At 42.5% G+C, this 17,678-nt stretch overlaps 1 protein-coding gene across 2 annotated transcripts in view; it reads left to right on the top strand.

The window, feature by feature from the left end:
• NKAIN3 (sodium/potassium transporting ATPase interacting 3) overlaps nt 1-17,678 on the top strand; it is a 556,541-nt gene that overhangs the window by 343,527 nt on the left and 195,336 nt on the right. The window lies entirely within an intron of this gene.

Consider the following 17,678-nt stretch of genomic DNA (forward strand, 5'->3'; position numbering starts at 1 on the left):
TCAATAAATTCATGTTATTTTTTTCTAGACTCTCGTCTTTTCAAAGATGTTTTAGTGTGCTATCTTCATTTACACACACTTTTATGTGGGAGTCAGGTCACTCATGATGAGAGCAGATAAGAATGCATCTTACTTCTCTTGGTGAGTTGAGATTTTTGAGAGCCTGCCTGACTTTTTTTTTTTTTTTGCCTTAAATAAAAAATCTACTTATGCCCAAGAACTTCCTGTTACATCTTTCAAGTGCTTTTGAAAATAGTTTAAGACTTAGGTGTTTAAAACTGAAAATTTTATGCAAAAATTTTATTGACTTTTGAATACTGACAAGTAAGCACCATATAAATCTCTCCCTAATAACATCAGAGAGTTGCTTAAGTGGGGTAGAATCATTTTGGAAGAATACTAGGGAGCTATGTGGTTCCAAATTGTATGTATTCTTATCAGGATTTTATTTTAAAAGCTGACAAAATAAAAATTATTTACGATGACACACCAGTATACTTTTCTATGTCAGGGCCCTTTGTTTTGCAAGTAACATCAAACTTAACTAACCTAAATGAGAAGAAAGAATCCATTGGCGTTTATAACTGAGATGTTGCACATGGGTCAGGCTTCAGTCACACTTTGATTCTTGTGTGTGCTCAGTCGTTCAGTCATGTCCGACTCTTTGCAACCCATGGACTGTAGCCAGGCATCTTTGTCCGTGGGCTTTCCCAGGCAAGAATATTGGAGTGGGTTGCCATTTCCTCCTCTGGGGATTTTTCCGACTCAGGGATCGAACTCGATTCTCTTGCCATCTCCTGCATCGGTAGGCGGGTTCTTTACCACCTGGGAAGCTCTGTTTGATTCTTGGGAGTATAAGATAACTGGGGTCCTGACTCTGCGTTTTCAGATGTCTCTTAGTTTTTCCCTCCTTTCCTGGTGTTTTCTTCAGAACGGCTTCCCTTGTGGTAGAAAACAGCGGGCTGCAGCAGTCCGTGGCCTGGGATCCGCTCTCCACATCATCTAGAGGGAGGCATCACGCCTTTGTCTCACAGTTCCAGGAAGACCTGGGACAGGCTCACTCAACTGGATTGGGTCACATGTCTGCAAAAACCAATCACTGAGTTAAGGAGCATGCTGACTGACTTCTCCCGGCCATGTGTCCCATCCCAGTGCAATGGGCTTGGCTTCTCCAAAATCACGTGAATCCCCAAAAGCAGTTACTGGGAAAGAAGTGAGGGAGAGACAGATAAATCGTAGGCAACCAGCAAGTGTCCAGTCATCCCCCTCATCTTGCTATCGCAGATGAGGAGCAAGAACTGCATGTCGACATGTGCTGCAAGGCTCATCCACACCATCCATCGCTTTATTCCCAGGCATCCAGTTCTCCCCCTGTACTCTCCTCGTCACATCCTGGACTAAGCTGTTAAGACATGTAGGCTCCACACACAGCTTCTCCATGGGCTTCCTGGAAACTCCAGGAAGCTGTGTGGTCTTGGTCTCGCTTTTGTCTGGGAATGAAGAAGTTTTTCATGTGAATGTTTCTGAGTTTCAGTCTGTTCACTTGTGAAACGAGGTTAAGAATACATAACCCACCTACCTCAAGTGATTATCATGCACATTGCTATTGTTGCTCTTTAGTCCCTAGTCGTGTCAGACTCTTTTGGGGCCCCATGAACTGGTGGGTGAGGCAGGAGATGACTCTGGCCTGGCAGGAGGTTCCCATGGAGGTGGGACAGGGGGTGCATTCCATCTTGGTCTCCATCAGTTGACCACAGTGAGGACACCTGTGCCTTCTAGTAATAACCTATGGACTCTGATTCTGAATTCATTTTTAAATGAGAAAAGAGAGGATTTATTTGACATCGTTCTTCCTATGACTCTGTCCGTTAGCTTTATTTATTTAAAGTACCCACCCACAAAGAATGCATTTCCTGCCATTCTGTTGCAATCATTCTCAGGAGGAGACTGCCAGCATGAAGGGAGGTTTTCAGCTACCCTCATCAGGACTGGAAGAGGAATGTACATTCAGAAATTGCCTCTTCCATGCCAGGCAGAGTGCCAGGGTTTACACGGAGACCCTTGAACCTGATGCTCACAACTCTCTTGTGAGGTAGCTTGGTAACCTTGACCCCCACTTTACGGAAGTTCAGAGAGGGTAGGTCACAATGCAAGGATATGGAGTTAATAAGTGGAAGCATAGGAATTTATACCCAGATCTGCCTGACTCCAAAGAACATGCTGTTAGAACATGCTGTTAGATTAGAAAAAAACAGATACTTAAAGGTCAGTCACTTGGTCGTATCCGACTCTTTGGAACCCCAAGGACTGCAGGATGCCAGGCTTCCCTGTCCTTCACTGTCTCCTGGAGTTTGCTCAAACTCATATCCATTGAGTTGGTGATGCCATCCAACCATTTCTTCCTCTGTTGCCCCCTTCTCCTGCCTTCAATTCTTCCCAGAGTCAGGGTCTTTTCCAATGAGTCAGCTCTTCACGTCAGGTGGCCAAAGAACTAGAGCTTCAGCTTCAGCATCAGTCCTTCCAATGAATATTCAGGCTTGATTTCCTTTAGGATTGACTGGTTGGATCTCCTTGCTGTCCAAGGAACTCTCAAGAGTCTTCTCCAGCAACACAGTTCAAAAGCATCAATTATGCAGCACTCAGCCTTCTTTATGGCCTAACTCTGACATCCATACATGACTACTGGAAAAAACCATAGCTTTGACTATACAGACCTTTTACACATGGTAGTGTATATATGTTAATCTTAATCTCCCAGCTTGTCCCACCCTCCCCTCCCCATTCTGTGCCCACATGTCCATTCTCTACACGTGTATCTCTATTCCTGCCCTAGAAATAGGTTCATCTGTACAATTTTTCTAGATTCTGCATATGCATTAATACACAATACTTGTTTTTCTCTTTCTGACTTACTTGCAGCAGGAAATGGGATTATTAACACTTTATAATGAGTAACTGGTTTATTAAGAAAAAAAGAGCTGGGTTATAAAAATAAAACTCTCGTTTATCACTTATTGTTCCAAATGTGCTCTGTTGAACCCTGTCTTTCCTATTTATTCAGTGAGCCAATCTTAAAATCATGGTTAGAATCCTTAAGTTTTCAGTTTTATTTGGTGATTAAATCAGTCACTTAGAGTTCTTAAAAATTCAGAGTCTCATAAACATTTTATAGCTCTTTTCTCCATTCTGCCCTGCCCTCCATTATGTGGAGTGGAAGGGTTTCAGTCTGGCTCTCTCGAGACTCTCCCGTGTGTATGTCACAGAGGCTGGTTTAGGGAGAAGAGGTGCACACGAGAGGGATCTTCATGGACTGCCTAGGGTGATGTCCCATTTCCTTTTTGGATGGTCACACCGGCTTGTATGTAGTTTGTGACAAGGATGGATGGAGTGTCTCTAACAAGCCTCACTGATAAGGGTCCCATTCCTAGCAGACCCCTAGGCGTGAAACATGTGAGATATGACCTGATCTCCTGACCCACCCCCACTGGCAGCTTTACCCTAATTCCCCCGAAGTATGTGTGGTACTTCCCAATCTCCTCTGTCATCCACCGCCAACCTGAGGCCCACAGGCACGCTCAGGATCCATTTCAAGAACTGGAAACTCAGGGGTGGCCGAGAGGAAGGAGGAGGAAGGTGGTCGGGGACCCAGTCTGCCAATGAAACCCCCGTGTTTTCTCTCTTCCCTGTGTTCTCCTCCTCCCCACAGGAAAGAGGTGTCAGACTTCCATTCTTGTAGGCACGTCTTTACAGAGCTATTTCCTTGGAACTTTCCTTCCTCAGATCGAGGGAAGCAAAGTACCTCTTGCCCCATCCCTTCCAATCTCTGCTCTCCTGACAAGGTGATCGTTCTCCCTTCCTGTCACCTTGTTAACTGCATGTAGGACTTGGTGGGAGGAGGAGTATAGACTGAGTTCTGTGGAGCCAACCCATCCCAGCAAAACTTTAGATGGGGATAGCTGGCCCCGCAGCTGACAGGTCTATGAGAGACGGATGTAGGGCTACCTGTACCCACTTTTATTCTCAAGTGTGCAGCAGGAAGGCAACATACTGTTCTGCATTAACCGCCTCAAGTCCCAGTGTACTGGAAAAATTGGTACCAGGGTGTCAGGCTGCTGTAAAGGCTCCTACCTCCAGTGAGGGTTTTCCTTCCAGGCAAGCCTAGGCCCATCATTAGTGAGATTTATGACAACATGTGGGAAAGGATTTTAATATCCTCTCCATATGGGTAATATAGAGTTTAAACTCACCAGAGCTCAAGGGAGCAAAATGGACTCATGAAGACTGAGACTTGGGTGAGATTTTCTATTGTTGTTTAGTCACCAAATCATGTCTGACTCTTTTGCAACCCTATAGAATGTAGTTCACCAGGCTTCTCTGTCCGTGGGATTTCCCAGGCAAGAATACTGGAATAGGGTTGCCATTTCCTTCTCCAGGGGATCTCCTGATGCAGGGATCAAACCTGCATGTCCTGCATTGTCAGGCAGATTCTTTACCACTGAGCCACCAGGGAAGCCCTGAGACTTTTTTATGAGTCTCTATTATTATGCCATTTAGTTTAGAAAAAAATCATATTAAAAAGTCTTCAGTCCTCATTTTTAGTCACTGACTTAAAAAGTACCCTCCTTTTTATTCAGTTTCATTAACTTTCTATTCCTTGCCATGGAGAAAATTGAATTTAATAAGCTTTAATTTTTTATTTCTGAAGCACCTCTTTGGTTCACTCACTTTTGAAAATTGATCAATAACAATCACTTTAAATAAATCACTGAGACTTCCCTCATTCTTTCCTTTTAACACAGCAAGTTTAAGAACATTAATTTCTCTTTGCTTATCCTTTTACTCAAGTGGGAAATTTTATTTTTTTCTAAGCGTCCTTGCTATTCGTGGTCATACGACATTCAGACACTTGTCCTGAGAGGTTTAATTGAGTGCCTAATGAAATCAGTACAAAGGATATCTTCAAAACTGTATACAAGTTCCCCTGCTCTCTGAAACTAGAGGCTTACTAGGAAACCCTTCATAAGGTAAAATGCTGTAAAGTGAAGAAGCTATCACCTTAGGACACGTCTTGCTAACAGTGGCTCAAGATTGCCTTGCCTTGCTAAGTCACTTTAGTCAGTTCCGACTCTGTGCGACCCCATAGACGGCAGCCCACCAGGCTCCCTCGTCCCTGGGATTCTCCAGGCAAGAACACTGGAGTGGGCTGCCATTTCCTTCTCCAATGCATGAAAGTGAAAAGTGAAAGGGAAGTCGCTCAGTCGTGTCTGACTCTTCGCGACCCCATGGACTGCAGCTACCAGGCTCCTCTGTCCATGGGATTTTCCAGGCAAGAGTACTGGAGTGGGTTGCCATCACCTTCTCCATGCTCAAGATAAATCAAGATAAAACACAGGTGCTCACAGGCGTGGTTCAAAGCTCTGGCAGCTAGATGCCGAGAGGCTCAGTATGGTCCCCTGGAAGGAGTGTGGCAGAGCCATGCTCACTGCTTGGGGTACCCACTGCCTCTACAACAGCTCTTGTTCTTGTGCTCAGTCACTCAGTCATGTCTGACTCTTTGCAACCCCAGGGACTGTAGCCCACCATGCTGCTCTGTCCATGGGATACTCCAGGCAAGGGTACTGGAGTAGGTTGCCATTTCCTTCTCCAGGGGATCTTCCCAACTCAGGGATCAAACCCATGTCTCTTGTGTCTCCTGCATTGGCAAGTGGGTTCTTTACCATTGAAATACCTGGGAAGCCCCTGCAAAGGCTCAGCTCACTGCTGAACAAAGGCTGAATACTTCCTCTTTGAATATCTTTTGGCTCGCAAAAACAGGTACTAGTGTAGGTCTTTCATGAAAGCAAAAATGGCATAAAATGAATCTTTGAAAAGTGGGAGACTCCTGTATTTGAAGAGGTAAGCTTCTCTACCTGGTGAGGTGAGGGGGAAATGACTTATCCCAACACTGTGACTGCTAAGTCTTTAGGATAACCTGTTCCCATGCTTGGCTGCTCACTTAACCCAGGCGCTTCTTGTCAGTATTATAATCCCTTCGCCTCTTCTGTTCCCCTTCTCCAGAACTCTGCTCAGGAACCTACCCCATATCCATAGCCACACTATTCTAAGAATTCATTACATTAAAAAAAAAAAAGAAGAACAATGGCGGTCACGGAAGCCTTAGTGGTGAACCACTCAGCTCTCCTTTTAAGAGACAGTTTGCCTTAAAGAAGCCACTTAGCCGGCTGCCTCCAGTAGTCACCAGTTCAACACCTGCTTGGGGCTGTGTCCCTTTCAACCTGGGGCCACCCAGTGCCTTCTTCAGCTAGCATGCCTGGACGCTCCTCACAGACAACATTTTGCTGGGTTTTCCTATCTCCTCACAATTTTACCTGAAAACGGATGTGGTCTCTTGTATTCTCAAGCCCCTTAAGCCCTTTTTGGGGTGGTTCTGCTTCCACATGGATCTACCCAAGAAGGAAGCTGCAGGGTATCTTTCTCTGAGGTATCAAGTAAGTACCTCGCTGGTCATTAAGCAGTCTACACTTTGTTCATCTAATTCTAATTCACTAGTCTGGATTATCCTTTTCAAACCAGTCGGGGAGCTGTGATCTTTTTTTTTTTTCTTTCACATATTTCATCTGTGCCCCTAAGCTTCCAGCTTCCCCTAAAGGCTTAGGCTTTTGAAAACAGAAAAGCCAAAAGATAGCAGACTTTCCAATTGTTGTTCTGCGTATCCTTCTCCTGGGGCAACAAGCACAATAGCAACCATCTGCTTTAAAAGGAAAAGAAAAAGGGAGAAATGCCAAATGGGGGGAAGAACTGTATTATTCTGCCACTTCAGCATATGGCTAGACAGTAAATTAAAGTTTGAGCACGGAGAGGAACATTAGAGTTTTTCCAATTCAACTTCCTTTCCTGTCTTCTCTATTATATGTTCCTGACAGGTGGTCAGGCAGACTCCATAATTCCAGTGCCAGAGAATTCAGTTCCTCATGAGAGTGCATCCCAGAATTACCGAACTTCTTATAAAAGTCACATTTACACTGAGTTGGCATCTGTTTTCACTCAGGGCAGCATCAGAGAAAGTCTGTCATTGTCCAAGTAATAGTAACCTTGGACCCAAACAGAGAGAGATGGTTCAGATAATCTCTGTGAACTTCCATTTCTTCATCTTTAGAAGGGAGCTGATAATATGAATCTTTCAGAATCATAAGGAAGATTAAAGGAGATAAATAGGCATAATTACCTAGTAGAGTGTTTGTCATGGTAGATGCTTGCTGAATATTATTTCCACCCAATAACAGTCAAAACTCATTCACTCATTCACTGGTGCAACATTGATTTAGCAAATTTATCTTATTCCAAACCATGGACTAGAGACTTCCCTGATAGTTCAGTTGGTAAAGAATCTGCCTGCAATGCAGGAGACCCTGGTTCGATTCCTGGGTCGGGAAGATCCGCTGGAGAAGTGATAGGCTACCTACTCCAGTATTCTGGCCTGGAGAATTCCATAAACTGTATAGTCCATGGGGTCGCAAAGAGTCAGACACGATTGAGCGACTTTCACTTTCACTTTCATCTTATTCCAAACCATCGACTAGAGACATTGGTAATATAGGAGAGAATTAAAAAAAAAAAAAGAGTGGATAGCTTGTCTTGAGATATAATGTATCCAAAATAAACATCAAATTACCAATGTTAGAAGTGCTATGAAAGAAAACACCGGGATACACAGAGAGCACATAAAGGGAATCATAAAGAGCAAGTTCACTTTCTGTTGTGCACACACACCCACATACACACAAAGCTTAATGTATTATCTTTCTCCACAAAGTTTTCTTATCTCAAAAATAAAGATTTCAGCGCTGTCATCCATTTTTCAGATAGCATGGTTATGAGATGGCTTGGTTTTTCCTGTTAAGATGTAGAACACTGTAAGATCCTTTTAAACCTAATAATAAAGAATTTGTATTATTTAAAATTCCTTTTCATGTTTTTAAGTCCCTTTAAACATGTCAAGTAACAACTGCAACATGCATTCTTTTTAGATTTTGCACATTCTATTCTCAGTTTTCTGGCATCTGGTTGCCTGGTCTTCACATTAAGAAACAAACAAACAAAAGCAAAAAAGGGAAAACAGATACTAGGCGGCGATGAGGAAGAGAGAGTGGAGAAGACTCCTTGGCCTTGTTCCCCTTGGGATCCCTCTGGCCACTGTAAGCACCTCCTCCTTAGGGGCTGACTAGACGAGGGCACCAGCTACAAGTCTCCCCCAGCAGGGCTCCTGTGCCAAGTGGTCCCCTCCTGACCTCGCACATCCACCAGCAGCTACAGTGACGAGGGGCAGAGTTTGACAAGGCAAGCACTTGTCCCTGAAAGAGGGAAGAAATGTCACCCTCCCTCCATGAGTAACTGTGGCTCTTCTCACTGTCTCCCTTGAAAGCCTCCTTCTCTGAAGTACAAGCTGTTATGCTGAGGCAGATTTACAGTCTGGGACATTTTCCAAACTTGGCTGAAAAGCACGAGGTATTTGGCCACCACGCCTTCACAGAGGCATCCTTCTCTGTCTCGGGCCGCCAGACTGGCAGCACTGGGCAGTTGTCTAGAAGCCGGATGGGGAGGAACCCAGACTTGGGACAGGGGTGGCCCCAGCCAGTCCCTTTCGCTTCTGTTTGAAGCGCCAAGAAGGTTTTCCCTGACAGCTGCATGCATTTCACAGGAGCCAAACATTCCACTGATAGGGCAGCTGCTTGGATTTGTCTGAATAAACTGCATTCTGAAAGGTGCAAAGTCCTGAGCATCAGAGCACAGGGGTAGGTGAGGCCATCTTTGCTAATGGAGCCACCCGTTTCTGTTGTGTTCCCTGATGCTTGGGACCATATAATAACTAGAAACCAGGGACTAAATTATGAAGATAAGGCTGTGTTCCCCACTCTCATGCAGGAGGGTCTCAGACACCCAGCCCCTGCCGTCTTATCACAGAGGACCAAGTCATCCAACTCCCAGAGGCCTTTGAAAACCTTCCCTAAGTCTAAGTATCTTAGACTTCCATGGCTTTGAGTAGGTAGTTTGATGTTTGCTTTATTTTCATAAGAAGCACTTGAAGCTAAGTAGCTTCTCTACCTGGTCTTACACACCATCCCTTCCTTCAGGGAAGTGTTTTCAGCAGGGAGGCAGGTGTTATGGTAAAGAGACTGACTCAAGTGCATCTTGGAGGGTCCTCAGTGCTTGGCTAGGGAATGTAAGAGGGTGAGGTATGCTCATCCCATTGTCTCTCTTCGAAACCTGTTCCACGCGCAGGAAGACAAGCCGAGCTGGGAGTGGGGGCTGATGCAGTGGTGGGGGCTCTCACCATGGGGGTGAGGGGAGTAAAAGGAAGCAAAGGGCTCTTGAATGTCTTCATGGAGATTTCCAAATGTCCCCAGATCTCACAAATTTTTAAAGTTTAAACGTAAGTTTATGATTTTGTTGTTGGTTTGTTTGGGAGTTTTATCCAAAGACGAAAAAAAATTGGTGTATTTAAAAATGTTCAATTCTTAACAAGTCCATCAGAGCCTGTGTGCTCTGGGTTTTGTGGTGGCACTAGAGGTGAAGAACCCACCTGCCAATGCAGGAAACGTAAGAGATGCATCCCCTGGGTCGGGAAGATCCCCTGGAGGAGGGCATGGCGACCCACTCTGGTGTTCTTGACTGGAGAGTTTCATGGGCAGAGGAGCCTGGCGGGCTACAGCCCATGGGATCACAAAGAGTGGGACATCACTGAAGAGACTCAGCATGCCCACACTGCTTCATTTTAGGCCACTTGCCTCGAGTGAAGGAAAGAGACCACAGTTGACCCTTGAACAAGGTGGGAGGTGGGGGCACTGACTCCAATGCAGATGAAAATCTACCCTTAAAACGTTTCAGTTCAGTTCGGTTCAGTCGCTCAGTCGTGTCCAACTCTGTGACCCCATGAATCGCAGCACGCCAGGCCTCCGTGTCCATCACCAACTCCTGGAATTCACTCAAACTCACGTCCATCGAGTCAGTGATGCCATCCAGCCATCTCATCCTCTGTCGTCCCCTTCTCCTCCTGCCCCCAATGCCTCCCAACATCAGAGTCTTTTCCAATGAGTCAGCTCTTCACATGAGGTGGCCAAAGTACTGGAGTTTCAGCTTTAGCATCATTCCTTCCAAAGAACACCCAACACCCCCAAAACTTAACTACTAATAAATAGCCTACTGCTGACCCAGAAGTCTTACCTATAACATGAATAGTTGACTAACACTATTAATTTTGTAGTTGTGTTCATACTGTCCCTTTACTATAAAGCAAGCTAGAGAAAAGAAAATATTAAGAGGAAAATCATAAGGAAGAAAAACTGCATTGCAGTACTGTACCATATGTACACATAGATAATGTTAATTCGAGATGAATCGTCTGTCGGTGCCTACATAATATTGTCTTACATGACACAAAACACTGTAGATGTTATACACATTGCTAACACTAGGCATCAGAAATAAAAAGATAATGTGAGAAAGAAATTCATATTTATTTACAGGTGTGGAAATTCATGTGTTGATATGAAGAATGTACCATGTGCATGCCATCTGGGGAAGGTTCAGTGATACTTGAACAAAAAATAAGAGCAAAGCTTTAAGAAAATAAGTATGCAAACAGCATGGAGAATGAATTGGAGAGGAAACCATATGCAAGGGGCCAGTGAGGACAGCACTGAGATGATCCAGGCTGATGAGAAATGAGGCAAAGTGAGAAACGATCAGAGGATCCAGAGCAATGTTGCTGTTCAGTCACTCAGTTGTGTCCAACTCTTTGTGACCCCATGGACTGCAGCACGCCAGGCTTCCTTGTCCTTCACTCCTTCATGTTCCTGTCCTTATCTCCCAGTTCACACAAACTCATGTCCATTGAGCTGACGATGCCACCTAACCATCTCATCCTCTGGGGAATTCCATGGCAGACCAGTGGTTAAGAGGCTACCCTTCTAATGCAGGGGGCGCAGGTTCCATCCCTGGCCAGGGAACTAAGACCCTGCATTCCTTGCAGTAAGGCCAAAAAAAAAAGAATATTGGGCATTTCTGAAAATGGAATCCACAGTACCCAGTGAGGACTTAGAAGGGCAGAAGGAATAATTGACAAGAAAGACACAACTGAGCCTGGAGCTAAGAGCAGGTGGATTTTAGTAACAATCCTTGGGAAAGCAGGAGGGAAGCTGAACTCTGTTTCGGATATGGTCAACATGGACTCCATGCTGTGCGTGATGTTAGCTATTGCTGCCGCCTTAAGAAAAACGGTTACAAATGAAAGGGATATTTTTTAAATTGGGAAACTTGAGCTATTGCGTTTTAAATTTTCATGGTCATCAAGTAAAATTTCAGTCAGTTAAATATCTCATTTTCTTCACTGTAACACCTGAAGTGTATTTTTTAAGGAGGTCCATGTTAGCTGTATTGAACTGTTTCGTTAAACTTCTTTTAAATTACTGCCAGGATTTCTTCCTTAAAGGTCACTCATTGTAATAGAGGGAGAACGAATTTAAATCTGGATTAAAAGTTTTTGGTGAATTCAGAGTGGTATTTTTTTTCCCCCTGACTCAGAATTAATGACTAATGCTCCCTGAAGATTTCATATCTATGGGCAACATACACCATCTTGCTGAGTTAAAATCCTAGTAAGGGATTGGATTAATTCTCCATTTCTAATGAGAAGAGAAGAATACCAACAAAGATTCTAATTATATCTCAGACTTGTACAGCTCATTTCTTCCCAGGAGCTAAAGGAAGGTCTGCATCTGGTACTTAATTTGTACATAGAAAGAAGTGATCTGACAAACGCTACATTGTATGCCAGTGTGATTAGAATCCTGGTATTAGAAAAACAGGAGTTTTGATTCTACATTTAGTATACTTTGTTTAAAGTTCCCATCTTCAAAAAGAGAGAGAAAAAAAGTTGTAATTTGTAGAATGAAGAAGTCTTATTTGCCGTAAGGAAGGCATTTCTGAATGGGGCATCTGTGAAGCTTTGGTGTATGGATTATAAGGCACTGTGAAATTTCTTTTGCTAGAAGTATTCTAAGGTAAAACAGATTCATACATTTCTGAAATCATTTACTGAGATACAATCTGATTGAGGCAAGGTGGAATAGATTATTCCTCAACACTTGCTCCAGTCATATACTTCAATGATTTCTCTGATAGGCTCTGTTATACTTTTTTCCTAGTAAAAAATTTTAAAAGTGTACAATAAATGCAAAATAGCACTGTTAAATTGCTTCATTTTTTACTTTTACTAGGGAATAAATGGAAGAGACTTGATCTCAATCTCTTTATACTTGTCTCTCTGCAGTCTATTTTCAAAACTGCAGCCAGAGTGATCCTTCTAAGACTTGGGTTAGAACATGGGCTCTAACATGGGTTAGAACTTGGGTTAGTCCTATGCTCTGAAAGTGTTAGTCGCTCAATCATATCCAACTCTTTGTGACCTCATGGACTGTAGCCTGCCAGGCTCCTCTGTCCATGGGATTCTACTGAGTGAGGCAAGAATACTGAGTGAGTTGCCATTCCCTTCTCCAGGGGATCTTCTGAACCCAGGGATCAGACCCAGGTCTTCTAAATTACTGACGGATTTTTTACCATCTGAGCCATCGTGGCTCCTTATTCTACTTGGACTAAGAACCAAGTCCTTACAGCAGCCTACACGGTCCTGCATGATTTTAGAAACATCCCTCCTAGCCTCTTCATCCTCTGTCCTACCACTTGCTCACTGGTCCAGCCTCAGTGAGCTCTAGAGGTCCAGCTAGTGAGCCTCTTTGTGTTTTCCACACTGAGAACCTGCCTGCCTCAGGGCCTTTGCACATGTGGTTTCTTCTGCTCTTTTCTTCCAAGAGTTATTCTCATGTCTCTCGGCTTCCCCTTCCTAAGACCATCTCAGACACCTCTTTCTTAATGGGAATATCCTCATCACTCCCTATATAAAGTTGCAAACTTCCTCCACCCCCAATAAACTCTTTTTTTTCTTTTTTATATATCATTTTTCACTTTCTAACACACTTAATAATTTGCTTATTTATTATGTTTTTGTTGTTATAGTCTCAATCCAACAACACCACCTCCTCTGAACCTCTAGCACCTCCCAAATGCTAGAAGATACAGACCTTAAGGGCAGAGATCTTTGTCCATTTTTTTCATTAATTCATCTCAAACATTCAAATATTGTAGTAAAATAATTCAACCGTAAACTGGATCTAAAACAACACATTAAATCAGTGTAAACTGGGAAATGGAAAGAAGATGGAAACGGTGAGGTAAAAACAGTGGGAAAAAGTTCCCTCTTTTCACAGATGGAGACAATAGAATAGTGTGATTTATGCCCATTAGAAAGAAAAAAAAAAGTTAAGTGCTTTTCTTAAATCTCATTTTTAAATATCAGAACCTTCAAATGTTGGAAGAGAAATTTCATTTTCCACTCAACTGCTTAGGATAAAGAATGAGCCATTTCACAATTGTCCTAAGTTCCTGTTCATGCTCATGGATCATCTTGCAGAGCGACACCTAGAATTGAGTGCTCCCTATAGCACAGGGCAGAGCATTGCCATCCTCTCACTTCTAGATGTTTTGCTATTACTAATTCAGCCTAAGATCAGTTTGCTTTTTTTGATGCTATATTCATGACTCATATGTGATTCCTATTGAATTGAATCCCTAGGTCTCTTAGGCTACGTAGTCCCCACTGTGTACAGTCAGGTGTAAGACCTAATATTTTTCCGATTAAATACAAACTTGGTAGATTTCAGCCCATGGCTACATCATGTGAAGACAATTTTGATTCACCATATTTACTAATCTAATCTAATTAGTTCATCGAATACTAAGTTATCTTCAACTATAAATGGAGAAGAAGGGGGAGTATGCCCTCTACCTCTTTACTTAAGAAATATAAGTAATTGGAAAAATGCTATAGAGAACAGATGAAAAGCTGAAACCCTGCAGCCCTTCCCTATAAACCTCCCCTGTGATTAACATCAGTTTATTAATGAGCATCACTGAGGGACTTGAGGCTGGAGAAGACTCTCAAGAGTCCCTTGGACCGCAAAGAGATCAAACCAGTCAGTCCTAAAGAAAATCAACCCTGACTCTTCATTGAAAGGGTTGATGCTGAGGCTGAAGCTCCAGTATGCTGAAACTTTTGGCCACCTGATGTGAAGAGCCAACTCATTGGGAAAAAAACCCTGAGGCTGGGAAGATTGAGGCCAGGAAGAGAAGGAGAGACAGAGAATGAGATGGTTGTATAGTATCTCTGACTCAGTGGACATGAGTTTAAGCAAACTCTGGGAGATAGTGAATGACAGGGAAGCCTGGCGCACTGCAGTCAAAGACTTAGGATCTGGTGCGTTGGGGTCACAAAGAGCTGGACATGACTTAGCAACTAAACAACAACAATTGAGGGCCTATGATGTAAGTAGTTTCTAAGCCACTTATCTGTTGTTCAGATTTCTTTCTACCTAAAGAATAAGAATATTGCCTAAGAGTTTACCAGTTTAAGAACTAGTCCTGAATGATCATTTCTATGTATTCTTCATCTGGGAACCCAGTCAGAGAAATAAATCCAGATGTTCTTGTTATGAGACCCATACTAGATTCCTTGTGATCTTCCTCAGGATATTTACACACCATTTCTTAATAATTTATCCTCAAATCATTTTCACAGTTTTGCTTCCTACTTTTTGCAAATTAGAAATTTGATACAGCCCCACAGTATTGTTGAAAAAAAAAGTCAAACATGTTCAAGGAAATTGATATGATTTGCTGCCTTCTTATAAAGCACATTGCTGGATTTCTATTATAATTCACTTTTAATTCTAAGTCAGTTATGTTGAGAATCTATATTAAACCGTGAATGATGATCAGTTAAAAAGTCCTTCTTTGGCATTTCCCTTCAAAATGGAATTAGTGCTATTGAAATCAACTGTTTGTGATATGGTGGAGCCTCTGATGAAATGGTTGGTGCTGTAATTAATTGGGAAGCCTTGCATATGGAATTCTTCTAAATATCTGCTTCTCTTCCACCCGCTTTCCTACTTTTGTTGGGGGAGAGAGGAAGGGAGGAGAAAGAGGAGTCTGTTAGTTGAACTTAAGATCTTTACCTAACATCCTTTTTCCATGGTCTACTCATCCTTGTCCTGTCAGTGGGTATTGATAAAGGAAGATCTTAAGTTTGCTTGGCTGTTATTAATACTCTCATAATTATTATTAGTCAGTCAGGAACTGTGTGTTTTGGGGGGGAAGAAAACCTCAGAAAGGTAAATTTACAGGATTTTATGATACTCAAAGTTATCCACTATGCCAAATGGGAAGATGGGTAATCTATGAATTATTACTCAATATCTTGACATTTTTAGAGCAGATTTTTTTCTACTCAGTTACTTAATCACTTGCTGGTGATTTAAAATTCGAAGTGAGTAGGTAGTTGAGGTCACTGCTCTGTGATGCTAAAGAGTCAACTGGAGAAAGTGTGGAAATGAGGGGAGGGAAGAAGAAATCTCTGAAGTAGCATTTTTGGTTGGGATTTACTTGATAATTCAGAAAAGGTGTACTTGTCTACCGCTTAAATGCCAGTGCTGGGAGTCAGGTTGTTACAACCTGCATTGCAATTTTCCTGAGCTAAAAAATGGAGAAATGATATCTTCCAGAATTGCCTCAGGATAATTTCACTCAAATGTGGAAGTGTTTTATGAACTATGAAATACTGTACAGACTCCCAGAAATATAATCTCTTTTCCTATTCACCCCCTAATTCAATCAGAATGGTCAATTTGGTAGACATGCATTATTTAAACCTTGGATCACCTATTAATCAGCACCTTCGGCAGAGAAGACGGAGATGCAAAAAATAACAAGTTCTGTCCAAAAAGCTCAGGTACGCGATCTGACGTCCACGTGTTTCCCCGGTGTTTCTTTTTCTAAAAAGAAACTTCTCTCACATTTTTAAAACAATGATCAGTTGACTGTTTTGTTGTCATTTTGTGTTTTGTTGATTGATTCATGAACAAACATAGTTTGGAGATGGTAGACTTTTTCTGTCACAGGCAAATTAGAAAAAAAATAGCCAGTATCAGATCATATTTTCTGAACTGAAAATACTGTATTTTTATACCATTGTTTTCCATCTGTTTCCTTTATGGACTCTAACTGCTCCGTGCTGCTCTTGGCCAGAAACAAATTAATTCTAAATATTATGTTTGCATTTTGATCCTTTCTCTTAGCTGTAAAATTATGCATAGCTAGACTTTTGCCCCTATAAACCCATCTGTGGCCGCTAAAAAGTAAATTATTTCATTGAAGGTCAGCGTTAAATCCAGCCAGATTTACCTTTTATTAATCCCTGTGTGTTGCTTGGGTTGTAAGCTTTTTATCACTGTACTCTAACTGTTTTTGGGCCCCAGCATCTTTTCTCTCGTTTTGATTCATCATGCTGCTCTAACGCTGTGGATGTGAGGATTTGGCCATCTGGGCGTTTTAAAACGTGGCATCAGACCCATGGAGTCACCATTCGGTGCTGTGTCTGATGTTCACTTCTTCACTATGCATAACCAGGCATTTGTCAAAAATGCCCAGCCTGGACCCAGCAGTTTACTGTGGTCACGTATGCTTTAGTCATGCTGTCTAACTCTCAATTAGAAGAATCTCAGATTTAGTCATTACATGTTTTATGGATTGTGGAAACATGGAGGTCCTTCAAATGGATGGACAGCTGAGAAACACGGGGGCCAGTTTGATGCAGTCCAAGTGAAACTCCCAACAGATCGGCGATTTTGTGTCCCTGCTGTGCTCAGACTGCATGGAGATAGAAGTAAAATTCTATTTTCGGTATTGAGGAATTAAATGGGGGCGCCAAACATGCAGAGGCCTGAGCATCAGCGTCCTGGGTGGGCAAGATGACGTGAAAAATCACCTTGGCTTCTCAGATGACCTTTCTTCAAGAGGAGTCTCTAGAGCCCCGTTTCCATCCCTGGAAAATGGGCCAGAGTGAGAAACAGACTGTATTTCCAAGATTTCTCTACTGAGATGCTGCCCATTCTTCCAAATCCAAATGCCACCTCCTCCAGGAAGGCTCCCAATGTGCGCCTGTTTAGAACTGACATTGTGGTTCCAAAGCAGTAACTTACAGGGTGGAATGCTCCTGTAAGCACTTGCTCCTGTGTACACAGAGCTGCAGCCGTTCACTGGTTCATCTTGTTCTTCAAACTCCACGTAAGCACCGCATAGGTGAACAGCAGCCATGTAGGCTTGTGTGACCATTGCAGAGATTTCTCCTTTCTTCTCTGTTAACCCGTTTGATTCTTTACATGCTTGTCTTTGTGTCTAGATGATAAACATCTTGAGGTCCACACCCTTCTAGGTTATCTCCATAAACCCTTTGCACTTGAAGTACTGCAACTGAAGAATGTTGAATGAATTTAGACTATCAATCCAATGAAAACAATCTTCAGTTCTGCCATGACTGCCTATGCTCATTTCAGAATTTGAATATGTTGTTTGTATATTATATTTGACATAAAAATGCAACTTCTAAACCAATACTACTGGTATCATTCCACTCAAAAAATCACTCTGTTTAAGACAGAAGGCCATACCATTATAATTAAAAAAAAAAAAAAAAAAATGGGGAGGGTGTCAAATTAATTGGGAATGTATCT

Source organism: Bos indicus, chromosome 14 (genome assembly GCF_029378745.1).
Source record: "Bos indicus isolate NIAB-ARS_2022 breed Sahiwal x Tharparkar chromosome 14, NIAB-ARS_B.indTharparkar_mat_pri_1.0, whole genome shotgun sequence".
Taxonomy (NCBI): Eukaryota; Metazoa; Chordata; class Mammalia; order Artiodactyla; family Bovidae; genus Bos; species Bos indicus.